We start from the raw sequence: 13,644 nt of genomic DNA, 5'->3' as shown, positions 1-13,644 counted from the left end.
TGCCTGAACAGACATATGCCACATGGGGCATGTCTCCCAGTGGAAAGTCCATCGGTACACATGTGTTTACACACAGCCACCGAGGTATGCTCATGTGTGTGTACATACACCCATGTCCTTCTCTCTTCTTCCCAAGGGGGGAATGACCTTGTGCCTTCCTCACAGCCAATGTGTTGTAGTGTGGTATCACACCTAGCTCACACTTGTGTAACTCCACTGACATCAAGGTACAGCATGTTGCTCTTGGGAGGGAAGACACACATGAAAGACATGAGGCAATAGCTGATGGTGGTGCCCTAGCACCCACTTCTCCTTGTAAGCAGAGAGAAGTTGCTTCTCCTCAGCTGTGTCAGGAGAGGAACAGCCCCTCCCCCACTGCTGGGGGCTCTGAGGCTCGGCACATTAAGGGTCGAAAGCACTCAGAGCCCACATGAATACTAGAGATGGTGTAATGCAGAGCTGCATTGCTAAGGTTGTCAGCAGAGGCCATAGAGATTTTGGCAGCTAAGCTTTTCAGCACCTGGGAAGCACTGTGGGACAGTGGGGAAATAAATTAGCTGTGTGACGGCATTTAAAACCTTATCATTAGTTTCAGAGCTAATTCTGCATTTAGATGAATGGGTGTAGCTCACATTGCTGAACTGGAACCTGCAAGAGATAGTGAGGATTGCTCGCTGTTCCCATTTAGAAAATTTTTGGCCAGCAAAACTGTAACTTGCAGTCTTGGTGGCTTAGGTCTGGGAGCCCCTGCTGTGGCTGGGGTAGGCACAGCAGCAATGCCAGCAGCAAACAAGCCCAGTGCTGCCCAGGGCTCTGCTTACTTGTGCCAGGGGTTGTTGGCTGCATGCCGCTTAGGAGAAGAAGGTGAGGTATTGCCTGGGTGTTTGCGCTGAATTTGTGACTCCTCAACTAGGCATTTTATTTGTCTCTCACAGCTGGCACAGCTGCCTTCCCTACTGGGGACTCCTGAAATCTAGGCACTGTGTTTTTCACTGTTCTAAGGGCTGGACTTTCCTCTCCCAGCCAGCGGTGCTGAGGCTGCCCTCCTGAGCATCCTGTGCACTCAGTGTTACTGCAGGACAACTGACGTGCTGACCGTACCTAGTTTTAGCCTTGGCTTTCTTCTCTCCAGGGTTCTTCCTTTGTTCTGTTTAGCATGAAACATACCCAAGCGTGAACGAGGGCTATAAAAGAATTACATGAACTGTGGAAAAGGATCTAACCAAGGAGGCACAGGTCAAACTCTGGGTCTTGACCGGGTCCCTGCAGTTGCTGTGAGGTACTAGCCAGCTGACCTACTGAGCCCTTTGCCCCTTGCACTGTGGAAGGATAAGAGCAGGTAGAGCCCAGTAATATTTTAACTAAGAGATTAACTCTCTGCCAGTTCAACAACAGTGGGTCTTCTGTTTCTGTGGACAAAGGTGCTGACTTGAGGCTCCTCTACATGCCAGCCTATGCTCTCCTGCCACTGGTCAGAGCACTGGCTGCCCTGATTTCGGAGGAAAACTCACATTTAACCCTCAGTCAGGAAAAGAAGGAAACCTCAACTCCAGAGCCAACAGCCCAGAAGGGTGTTGTCCTGACTCTCTACAACCCATGTCTCTGGCACAGTCTGGGTGGCACTTACTTCCTAAAGGAAGGGTCAGAGGAAGAAGAACAATCCATCTTCCTTCTAGATGCTCAAGATTCACCCATTTCTCTACAACTGTAAAGTCCCAATGCACCCCAAAACCACACACCATGGTAGGAAGAGATTTAGGGAGGCCTCTGAACAATCCTGGTATTCAAATGCATTCTCTTCCCCCTCCCAAGTACTTTTGAGACCCTTAATTTCTCATACCTTGAAATTAGTGGGCGTTTTGGCATTGCTCTCAGCAGATGCAGTACCAGACCTTGTGAGGCAGGTCCAAAGCCCACAGAAATCAAGATGGATCTTTCCGCAAACTTTGTCGTGGCAATGGAAACAAATTTTGCACGTGGCAAAAAGAAACACTAGAGTCATTGGAACGGCCTGTTACAAAGATTATCTTCCAAAGATGAAAATACCATGTGTTTTATTTAGAAATGAAAGTTAAGGTTCGTGCAGGGAAAGCTGACCTCCCCTTCCGTAGTGTGACGCTGGGTGCAGCAGCATCCTGCAGGGTCTGAGCCCCAGTCAGCCAAATGAGCCGGTCTCAGAAAGCGGAACTGACTAATCTGAGTCGTCTGGGATGAGCTAGGCATGAGTGAGATCATTCCCCATGTAAACAGTGTGAAAAGTAAACGAAGATGATAAGGAGTGGGTTTTTTTATTGTTGTTGTTTTTCTTGATTCTGTGTGGGAGTGAATAACAACATAGGTGAGGATTTTAAATAGCAAAGCAGAATCAAACAATGGCAACATGTGGGCCTGGATGTTCAGTCGTGATGTGACACTGAAGGTTCTGTTCTGGGGTTTTTTGTGTGCTTGTACAGAACCACATTTAGAAGGCTTAGTTTCCCATAAGTGCTCAGCACTTAAAAACAACTAGCCCCACTGGAGAACTGGGACCATGATATTTATCTTCTGACCATGTGCTTTTAGAGCCATTTCCACTTGAGAGGCAACCATTTTCCTTCCACCTCCTCACACAGCCATCTTTCCTACCTCAGACATTTTCACCAGGACTGTATAGGGCAGAAATTAACCCAAACCCCAGCAGTGAAGGTGGTTAGATCATGCCCAGCATGCAGATTGTTTGCAGATCCTTGCAGTATGGTGGAATCAACCAACACCCTGGTAACAGTGTGTGTGATGTGGTTGAGGAGTACATGGTTGCTGATTTTCAACTGCCTACCTCTGTTCTTTGCGTGGCCTTGTGTTAGTTTCAGGCACAATAACATCATGATATCGTAATGATATATTGCGCTCTGATGACACCATCACATGGAGTAAGCCACAACAATCTGATCTCATTCTGCAAACGTGGAGATGAGTGTTACTGCTTCACAGGACAAGTGGGTGGCAGGTAGATGGAGCTGGCACTACCTATATTGTCAGCCCTGGGTGGGAACGTGACCTGCTGGGTTAAATTAGGTGGCTGGGAGCTTAACACCTCAGCTCTAAATCAGCCTCAGTGGTTGCGGGTGAGTCACCAAACCTATGTGCATTCACTTCTTCCATCTGTGAAATTGTGAAAATAATACTTCCTCACCTGATGGGGGAGGGAAGGGAGCGTGTGTACAAGAATGAATAAATGTTTACAAAGCACCTTGTAAGCAGTGTACAAGCTCTGGCTGTGCTGAGGAGGAACCCGTGCTGTTTCCTCTGCTCCGAGTTGCACCATACTGTGAGCACATTGTGAGGTGTAAACACTCCCCTCAAGAGTCAACAGTTTCAAATGAGAGCAAATTAGATAATTTCTCAGGAGAGAAACAGAGTGAAGACTTCATGTGTTACCAGCAATTTCAATAAATTCCATTCAAGAAAAAGCAAAGTAACTTTTAAAAGGAAAATAACGAAGTAGAAAAACAAATGAGCTGTGACAGGTATTTTTTTTTAATGGTACCGTGATCTTAGATTTCACTTCCCAAATAGTAAACAGAACAGAGAAGTGAATCCCCTAGAAACAAAAGTGAAGTTAATAACGGGATGCCTTTAGCTCTTACCACATCCTGTATATGCTGATCGCTCTATTTGTAGCTGGCAGGAGCCCTTCTAGACTTTTCTTTACCATGTTAATGCTTTGCTGAGTCAAACCATGTTGTAGAAACAGTTGGGAAAAGGCCTTCCTGCATCTCCCCTCTGGCACTGCAGTGCCCTGAGCGCTGTCCTGCACTGGCGCTCGCCTTCCTTCCCACACACCCTGGTGCCTGTACCCACATTGCTGCTCTTCTGCCCTCCCACTGGTACAGACCCACACTCCCCACGGCTGGCAAAAACCACTCAGTGAGCACTTGCAGTGAATGAGCACTCACACAGCCCTACCCACCCTTTTTCTTCTGCAGTTTCAGGTGCTTACATGCAGATGCATGATGGCCACTCAGTAACTTGTTCATATGCTCACTAGCACTTATTCTCATGCACATACATGAGTCCTTAACCCAGCACAAACACACACACATGCAAATATGCACACTCTTCTTAGTCTAATACATGCACTCTCACCAGTGCATACATACACCGAAACACTTATTTTTTACTGTTTCTGATACTACAGAGAGCATCTGCAGAGGGATCTGGACAGGCTGGATTGATAGGCCAAGGCCAGTGGTATGAGGCTCAATAAGGTGAAGTGCTGGGTCCTGCACTTTGGTCAAACAACCCCATGCAGCACTACAGGCTTGGGAAAGAGTGGCTTTAAAGCTGCCCAGCAGAAAAGAATGTGGGGGTGCTGATCAACAGTGGCTGAACATGATCCAGCAGTGTGCTCAGGTGGCCAAGAAGGCCAGTGACATCCTGGCCTGTATCAGCAATAGTGTGGCCAGCCAGACCAGGGCAGTGACTGTTCCCCTGTACTCGGCACTGGTGAGGCTGCACCTTGAGTACTGTGTCCAGTTCTGGGCCCCTCACTGCAAGAAGGGCATTGAGGTGATGGAGCAGATCCGGGGAAGGGCAACAGAGCTGGTGAAGGGTCTAGAGAGTAAGTCAGATGAGGAGTGGCTGAGGAAGCTGGCAGTGTTTAGCCTGGAGAAAAGGAAGTTCAGGGGAGACGTTACTTCTCTCTACAACTACCTGAAAGGAGGTTGTAGCAAGGTGGGGGTCAGCCACTTCTCCCAGGCAACTAGTGACAGGAGGAGAGGAAACGGCCTCAAGCTCAAGGGGAGTTTCAGGCTGAACATCAGGAAGAATTTCTTCACTGAAAGGGTTGTAAAGCATTGGAACAGGCTGCTCAGGGAGGTGCTGCAGTCAGCATCCCTGGAAGCATTCAATAAATGACTGGATCTGGCACTTAATGCTGTGATTTAGTTGACATGGTGGTGTTTGCTCAAAGGTCGGACTCAATAATCTTGAAGATCTTTTCCAACCTTAATGATTCTGTGATTCTGTGAAAAGTATGCATTTCACAAATGCAAGCTTGTCATAACAGTAAACAGCTCATCTAGGAGGCAGATCTAACCCCCTCTATAGCATTGTCATTACAACAGCCCTTCTTCCTGGGATGAGTTTCATGGCTAAGGGTTCAACTGCTTCAGGAAATATGGTGTAGACTGGCATATTAATTCACCAGCACAGATATTTTTGTTGGCCTGATTTAGGCTGGACACTTATCTTTTGGTGCATTACTGGATTTTGCTGCTGCTGCTGCTTTTCATTCTGCTTATACTGTTGGAGGTGACCATAGGACCCCCCCCTTCATCAGCAGACTTTCTCTTTTGAACAGTTTCACTAAAAAAGCCTTTACCATCCACCACCCCACACCTGCTCCTCAATGGATCTTCAGCATTTCAGTGACACTTAGAAATTCTGGTTTGCATTTTGAAACAGCTCCACTTGCAACAGACACTGTCATATCCACTACAGCTTGAATCTGTAGGTGTTTTATTCATCAATGATATTAGAGGTAACAGACTGGTCATCCTTGAGCCATGCATCTTGAACGCACCTGAACTTCGGAGGAGCTGCACAAGTCTACCCAGCATCCTGGCATTGTACTGGTCGGTCAATCAACTGCAAACTTCAGTAAAAATTAGTGGGCATGGTTTCCCAGCTGGATATACATAAACTGAAAGGCTGTGAACTTTGAAGTCAGAAGACTTTTTAAAAATTATTTTAATATATCTAACAATGCTTACTCTGTAGGCCTGGAGATAGCAATTGTCCATCCAAAGATAAACTAAGCAGCACAAGTTGTGCATGTGTTGTTATTGCAGCAAAGCCTCAGCTAGGACACTTGATGGAGAAATTTATTTCCAGGTAACTTCAGTTATCTCTGCTGGGCTGGCAAGGGAGAATGGCAGACATGGAGACACCAGTTACTGCAGAATTACATGAGTAGATACTTGTCCACTAAGAAGTGCCTATACCATTGGCTGAACTCTCATTTCACACAGGACATCAAGCAACCACTGAAGGAGAAGAGTTCCTGTTGCTAGGAGTTACTGCTGGACCTATTATCCAGTTGGACCGGCCACATGCAGGAGACCTGAAAAAGAAAATTTGATTTGTTTTTCTCCTTGACCACTTGAAGGTGGTCCCAAAGTTCTGATTAAGCTCTAGTTACTTGCCAAATAACACCTCCCTTGCAGACTGTGGGCTGGAATACTGACATTTTCCAAGTGGCACTAGAGGGCCCACATCCTCACATTTCCAGGAGAGCTAATCCCAGATGTTTGAGAACTGGGTTCCAAAATAATGCCAGTCACCTAAAGAACATAATAAAAAAAAAATAAAATAAAACCAATAATGTTGAATTCTGTATGTTTGCTTTTGACTCTAGTCTTTGACTCACACTCCAGAGTTTTCATGTTTTTCTCTGCACTACGTAGCAGGAACAGAATGCTTTTCTTAACTGAAAAACTAGATTCTCTTACAACCACATGATGTATGGAGCAGAGTTTTATAGAACAAAAAGAGCAGTAAAGTAGGAGAAGTAACCTTCCTCTTCCTCCCCAGTAGCCCGCAATCAATGTCTACGTGTCTGCAAGACCTTTTATCTCCTTACAGAAAGCAAATGATTTCTAAGGAGGAAGCATCCTGCTATTGATTCCCAAGGCTGCCTGGGTTTGGCAACATTGAGGTAACTGTGCTGTGGAACAGGACATCATGTCATCCCATCAGCACCTGTCCTATACAGCAGCCCAGACACCAGCCCCAGTGTGTCTGCTCTTGTGAGGAGCATGATTAGCTCTTCTTTGATGACAGTAAGTCCAGGCTTTGCTTTTGTTTCTCAGCCAAAACCCTACCTTTCCATGAACCCAGGCTCCCAGCACAGCACTGGCAGCTGGGAGCACCCAGAAATACTGATTGAAATAGTGACAGGCATCATTCAGCAAACGATTTCCCCTCCCTGGTCATCCACAGATCATGTGGCAAAGCTCCTACCTCTCCGGGGCAGTCACCTTATATGCATTGCACTTCTCCCTTTCTAGTTTCTCCACAAAGGTTTGTGTTTGCAGGAAAAATTGGAAACTCAGAAGGCATCTGTCCCCTCCCAGCCTGGCTGCCTTCCCGCACAGAGAGGACAGATGCCTTTGCTTTATGTCACCTCGCAGCCTCTGGTCCCCAAACTCCAGTCTCAGAATCAGTGTGGTTCTTTACTGACTTCATAAAAATAAACAAAGGCCTGGTAGCATTTAGGTCTACTAGTAAATTATTTACACACACAACCTCCTTCCGTGTCTTATTGCATGGGTCTTGGTGTCACCACACCCTGCCAGGGACCATGTTTGTCCCTGGAATGCGGTCCCCACTCCATGACAGCCAGGCACTGATGTAAGCAGGCTTTCAGTGTACAGGCTGTGCTTCGCCAGCTGCTGCCCAGGGCTGGACATTGCCCACAAGGCAGTTGAATCTAGCCTCTGCAAAAGTGGGTGTCAGCAAACCCAGCCTGAACGAGTACACTGCTATGGGTGGTTTGGCACGCAGAGGCAACTGAGTTCAGGCCAGGTATGAGCTTGTCAGTAGATCTCACCCAGCAGGGAACAGTACTGAGAGGCAGCCCAGTGGCAAAGCAATAACTTCCCTTGCAACTATTTTTAAAAGCACCTTTACATCTTTTTTTTCAACTTGCCAAGTACAAATAAACTGAAAGCATCAGCCAGTTGTTACTAAAGGGAACTATTGTTTTGTAGACCTCTGCAACCCTAGTGCAAATGAAATATTATACTCCTCAACCTCCCTTCATGGAAGAAGTCCCCCATTCGGCTCTGCCTTTGATCCCATTTCTATTCTTCTGTGCTGCCTTTAGCGGACTTTTGTTCTTGACTCAGTACGGTCCATCTTACAGTGTTTCTTTAGGTCCTGCTTCACAGTGGGCAAGCGGACATGGACTGTGATGTGTGCCCAGGTTATACGATGACATGTTTTTCATGCTGACCCTCAGAGCAGGTCTTTTACATGCAATGCTTGAATAGTCCTTGCCCGTGTCCACTGCTGACCCCCACCAGCCAACTTCTAAGTCAGAGCAAGAGGCTTGCTCAATTTCTTCCAAAACAGCTTGCTTTGGCATCTGTATGTGCTGAACTTTCTCTGTCATGGTGGTTTGGCTTCCAAGTTTAGTTAGAATCTTCTGGAGTCCCTTCCAGTCCTGCCAAGTCTTGGTTGCAATTATAATACATGGTTCTCTGTTGGCAGCAAATGCTGTTGTCTTGTTATTCCTCTTCCCCCTTTACTGATTTTTGGAATGGTATTCAGAGGGCCGCTTTCATCTCTGACAGGCATGGCCCCACTACCCCCTCCAACCCCTGTAAGCTTTTCTTCCCTGTTTGGAACACTGGCCTTTTACTTTTAATGGATTTTTCCTCCTGCCTATTAGCTCTGACTCAATATTCAATCCATGACAGGACTTTTCATCCCATGGCTGCCAAGTTTGTTTCATTCTTGGAAAAGCCATTATCAAAAAACCTTTTGAAAGCATAAATTACTATGGTCCTACTTGTTCCTGATGGACTTCTTCAGGACTCACAGAAGTCAACTGACTAGTGGGTCTAGTGCTCTACCAGTGTTCCCTCCACTGGGTGCTGGTCCACCAACGTGACTGGCATGGTCCCTGTTTTTCTGGAAGCCTCATGCTATGCCCTATCTTGCCTTTTTTTAAAAGGCAGCTGCTCCCTGGGGCAGAGCAGGAAGAAGGACACTGGGGTTCTGCCCTTCGCACTGTGGGGAGCAGCAGCAGGGCTGGTCATGGACATGACACATGCTGACTCCAAGACTGTGTCACAATGCCTTGTGTTTTCTTGGATAAACCCTTGAGTCCAGGCATCACGCAGAGCAATGCCCCGTCACTGGTCCCAGCAGCTGGGTGTTAGGATGCTACTCTGGGCACCATCATCCATCCCTGTGTGCTGTACAGGGTCCATACAGAGCAGAGGCCAGCAGGAAACACCTTGGACTGGTGCAGGGTTGCCCAGGTCTTCCTGGGGAAAGCAGAGTCCTGCAGCCAAAATGCCAGTTCACCATGCCCCAGGGAATGCCATGTGGCAAAGCCATCCAAAAGGCTCCAGAGCAGCATCCCTGATCATCCCTCACCATCAGCTGAGCCTGGCCCTTCTCCTTTGATGATGAGTGCTGGTAGCACCCTCTCATCGTGCAGCATGGCCCAACCACTGCCCAACCCCACAGACATCTTCCCAGGATGAGGACAACCCAGTTTAACTCTCCTGTGGCCAAGTGTGCCACTTAAACTAGGGTGTTCTCATCCAGGGAGCTCGTGGGCACCGCCAGGCCATCCTGTCCTTTGTCTTTTGCTGCTTTCCCCTGAAATAACAGTGAAATAATGCATCTCAAGAGACACATCCAGAAGTCGGCCATATACCAGGAGGTTCAGAAGTGGAGGGGCCGTGGTGAGGAGGGGCCCAGGATCAAGGGGTGGGTGCAATTGCCTGAGATAAGTGCCATGTCCAGCACATTCGGATCTGGGTCTCAGTCTAGCAGTAGTTTAGTTTCCCAGTTTACCTGTGAAGAGCTTCAAAGGGCACTGAAAGAGTCTGCAAAGGCCAGCAGGAGCATGAGCAACTGCTGAAACCTGCAGGGAGGATCCCAGGCTGCCAGGGCAGGCAGCAGTGGGAATTTTATCGCTGATTCCTCCAGGAGCAGAGTTAGGCGATCGCACAAAGCTTTCTCAATAAAAGTTCAAATATATGAATTTACCGTATCTAACGCCTCCCTGAAATCCAAACAGACTCGATTACATTCTCTTTCTGTAATGAATCAGTAATTATATTGAAGAACACTATTATTTGTTTGGCATGACCTATATAAACCCAACTTGAGGAGTGCATAGTTGGTATGGTGCCAGTGCTCTGTGCCCTGCGTATTATTGCCTTATAAACACAACCATTGTTTGAATTTCAGATCAAAACAAACCGAGCCATGTCGCTTGTCAGTTATTAGATATCTTTTTTCCAAATGCTCACCCAGGCCGTATTACAATAACAATAATTATTATGACATACTTCCTTATTATATGTTTATGCCGAGGTAGCACATTTGCCTTTTTCCCACACATTAGTTGCTTCTCCTGACTCTTATGATTCACTCCTGCCTATTTCCCAATGTCCATGAGCTCTTTCTGCATTCCCGGCTGCATTTTGTCAAGACCTACAGATTAGCACAGCGACTCATGGTGCTGTATTGCACCAGTCTGCAAAGGGTTGCAACCAGCACAGGGGCTTCACTCTTCAAGGGAATATGCAAACAAAAGAAAGACATGGACCCTGCCCCTAGGTGCTTTATAAATATTTAACTTGGTCTGATAATGTGATAAAGACTGATAATATGATTTGGACAGACTAAAACCCAGCCCTGCTTGGGCAGGGCTGGAAATGGACCCTCTGTGGGACACAAGGGGGGAAGGGGGCAAGCTAGAGCATAATGATGATTCTTTCAACAGACACGGCCGCAGCTGGGAGTAGGACTCACCCAACTTGGGACATCCAAAATGTACTTGTCAAGTCCTCAACATGTTGCCGACCTGCCTTTACAGTCACGGAAAAGAAGCAGTGCTTGGTTGTCGGGTGAGTCAGCCCTTCTCAAGATAAACTTCAAGATATGTGAGATGAATCATACACTAGAGGTGCCTATTTGTCTCCATTGACTATGCAGAAAGCCTGTCCAACTAATTAGGTTTAGATACCTAGCTTTTAGGCACCTAAAATCAGATGAGAGGAATCCCATCCTCACAGATGTTCTTCATTACCGGCTTGACAAAGGAGGCAGTGGGAGAGGCTCCCTGGAAATTTCCTACCAGTTTTGGACCTAACCAAACTCCTCCATCCTCTGTGCATGGGAATCTGCAAAGCCTCGCCTCCACGTTCTCCCCACGGAGCTTCTGCAGGCATGGGGTGCTCCAACCATGCCCAGCTGGCAGAGATGAAAGCATGTTCCCTACTGAGGACTGAATGAGGCAATGGTCTTGTGGGAAAAGATATAATAGTGGAGCTGAAGACTGTATTATAATGTATTCAGAGCAGGCAGGAGGAACACAAAAAAAGAAAAGGAGATGACCTTGGCTGCCTGGTGCTAAAGATGTGTTTTGATGGAACAGGATAGGTGGGAAAGCAAGCTGCCTCCCTAATGCAAATATCTCATGGAGTTGTAAGATGTGTGGAGTGCAACCCATGTGTTTGGAAACAAGGTTATGACGAGTTCCACCACGAAGGACCAAAATGGTATTTTTCAGAGAGTTACAACAAAGCCTGTTGGAGGTTAAGCAGCCACCAGCACTGCAAGCAGCACCTTCTGACACCAGCACTTCATGTCGGATAAATGTCATGACCCGAGAGGATCCTGAATAGTTTAAGACTTCCTCATTTAAAAAACAAACAAAAAACCAAACAAAATGGTGAAAGCACTTAGTCCTAGCACATTTTTTTGATGAAAATATCATGGAAACATTCCACTGTTTGATGTCTGCTGAATAAATCAGCAGCCAGGGATGCTCTAGCTGGAAATAGGCAGAGGTCAACAGAAATCACTGTGCTGCATTATTGCCCTGCTGTGTATGGGCTTGGGACTGTGGGAGCAGGATTTGAAAAAAATGTGGAATTTGTCCTGGTTTCTGAGACCTGTGCTTTCCATGTCCCTGATCATTTGTTACATGCATAACTACCCTGTTGATACATGGGCAATAGCTGTTTTGATGTGCAGCAGGTGTCACTTGCTCCTTTTTATCTGGAAACTGCCAACAGCTTCTTTAAAGCTTCTGGCACTTCCCTTAACCTGAACAGTAATTTATTAGGGTGAGAGATATTTGATTTTTCTCTGCCGCGGCAGATGTGCAGATTAGGCCAGGTTAAGGGCACCTATTTGAAGATATGCCCTTGCTGTACACCATAATCAGCTCCTGAGGTTGGGCCCACCAGTGATGCTGGGGACCCCAGGACCCCTACGTGCTCAGCTGAGACTTGAAGAAAAAGGGGGTGCTGGCACCAGGCTGCGCAGGTTGTCCCATGTGTGTGGACTCTCTGCAGGAAGGGGGATGGAGTGCTGCTTTGGGGACCTGCAGTGGGATAGCACACCACTCTCCACAACAGCTGCTTCGTGGATCTGCTCCATCAGTGATGAGAAACACATCTTGCTCCATACCTCATCTTGCTGAAGCTGGCTGGGCACTTTCTCAGCTCCCATTACCACACTGGCAGGATTGAAAATCCCTTCTCTAGCTTGATGCAGTTGCGGCATGTTCAGGGAGGAGATCAGAAGAGACTTGCTTCTTGCCCTAGAGGGCTTGTAACTTCACTGAGAACAGGTAAACCCCTAAGAAGAGGGAGGTTTCTCTGCAGGAGGTGGTAGGTAGGTGCCAGCAGCAAATGGGCAGCAGGGAGATCTGCAGCACTGCGTGAGGGGTGTGCTGGGCTTTGCAGCCCTGTGCCCTGTGTCTAGACAGGGTGTGCAGACCCCAGGCAGGGTGGTGGGTGCCCTGCCGGAGAGCTGGGGTACAGTAACAGCCACCCTCTGACCCAGGCCAGGGTCAGAGGGGCAGATGTTCCTCTTCAGCCACCTTTGCTTTCCACTACCATGCAGCAGCCGGTCCTGGTGATGCTCTTTTCCTCCAGCCCCTCAAATCTACTGGCACAGTGGTTTGTGTCTCAGCCCTGCTCCCACCCCTCACACAGGCTGCATGTGTTTGGGTGCAGCTGGACAGATTCCAGGATGTGGCTGGGCCAGTCTCCTGAGCAATCATGACAAACAGCTAAACACTAGCATAGACTTGCTGTCCTGCTATGTGGAAATATATTAATTGCATTAGTATTTCCACTGGAAATTATAACTTAGATCCATTAACTTCAGCCAATTTCCTTGCCCTGCGTCTGCTAAAAGGACACCTCTGCTTTTTCCACTGCAGTGTCTTGTCAGTGCCACCAGTGCTAAATTTGTGGCAGGCTAGTCACATCCATGTGACATTTTCAGAAGAGGTCACAGATTACCTCCACCTCCTGTCTCCACTTCCCCTCACTTCCCCCAGAGGTAGCCCAGCATCTGAGCTACTGAGAAACAGAAACCCATCTTTATGAAAAACCAAATCAGATCCCAAAACCCATTACTAATTAGTAAAGATGTCTTGTAATTTAGATCACCTTGGATGGTCTTTAGGTCATTCACAGGTGTAAAGTCAGGAGGATTAAGGGCATATAATATTTGTCTGGCACCATTGCTACCAATTCCAGCAAAAATAATGGAGCTGAATTCTTGGGTTTCCTGCTACCACAAAGTACACACATGCACACACTCTCTATTTTACGAATGTTTACATACCCGAGCTGCCAGGAATCTCATGCCCGTTGCTTCCCACCAACTTAACACACTTTCCTGTATCTCTGTGAATTTGTTTTCTCACCGAGCAGCTGGTAATATCCCTTTCGCTTGGGAGCAGGCAGAGACTGGGCTTCCTCGGGTGCCAGAAAAGCCTGGCAGAGGGCGCACCTACAAGCTGTGGTTTCCATCCCAAGCCGTTTACACCTCCCAGTGGCTACCCAGAGATGTTCGTTCCATGGAAGAAATGCAAAGCCAAGTAAAAGGAAGTAT

The sequence above is a fragment of the Pipra filicauda genome, unplaced genomic scaffold, assembly GCF_003945595.2.
Source record: "Pipra filicauda isolate LSUMZ 115617 unplaced genomic scaffold, ASM394559v2 scaffold6_size6359152_pilon, whole genome shotgun sequence".
Taxonomy (NCBI): Eukaryota; Metazoa; Chordata; class Aves; order Passeriformes; family Pipridae; genus Pipra; species Pipra filicauda.
The sequence above is the reverse complement of the archived record's forward strand: the minus strand, read 5'-3'. Positions refer to the sequence as shown.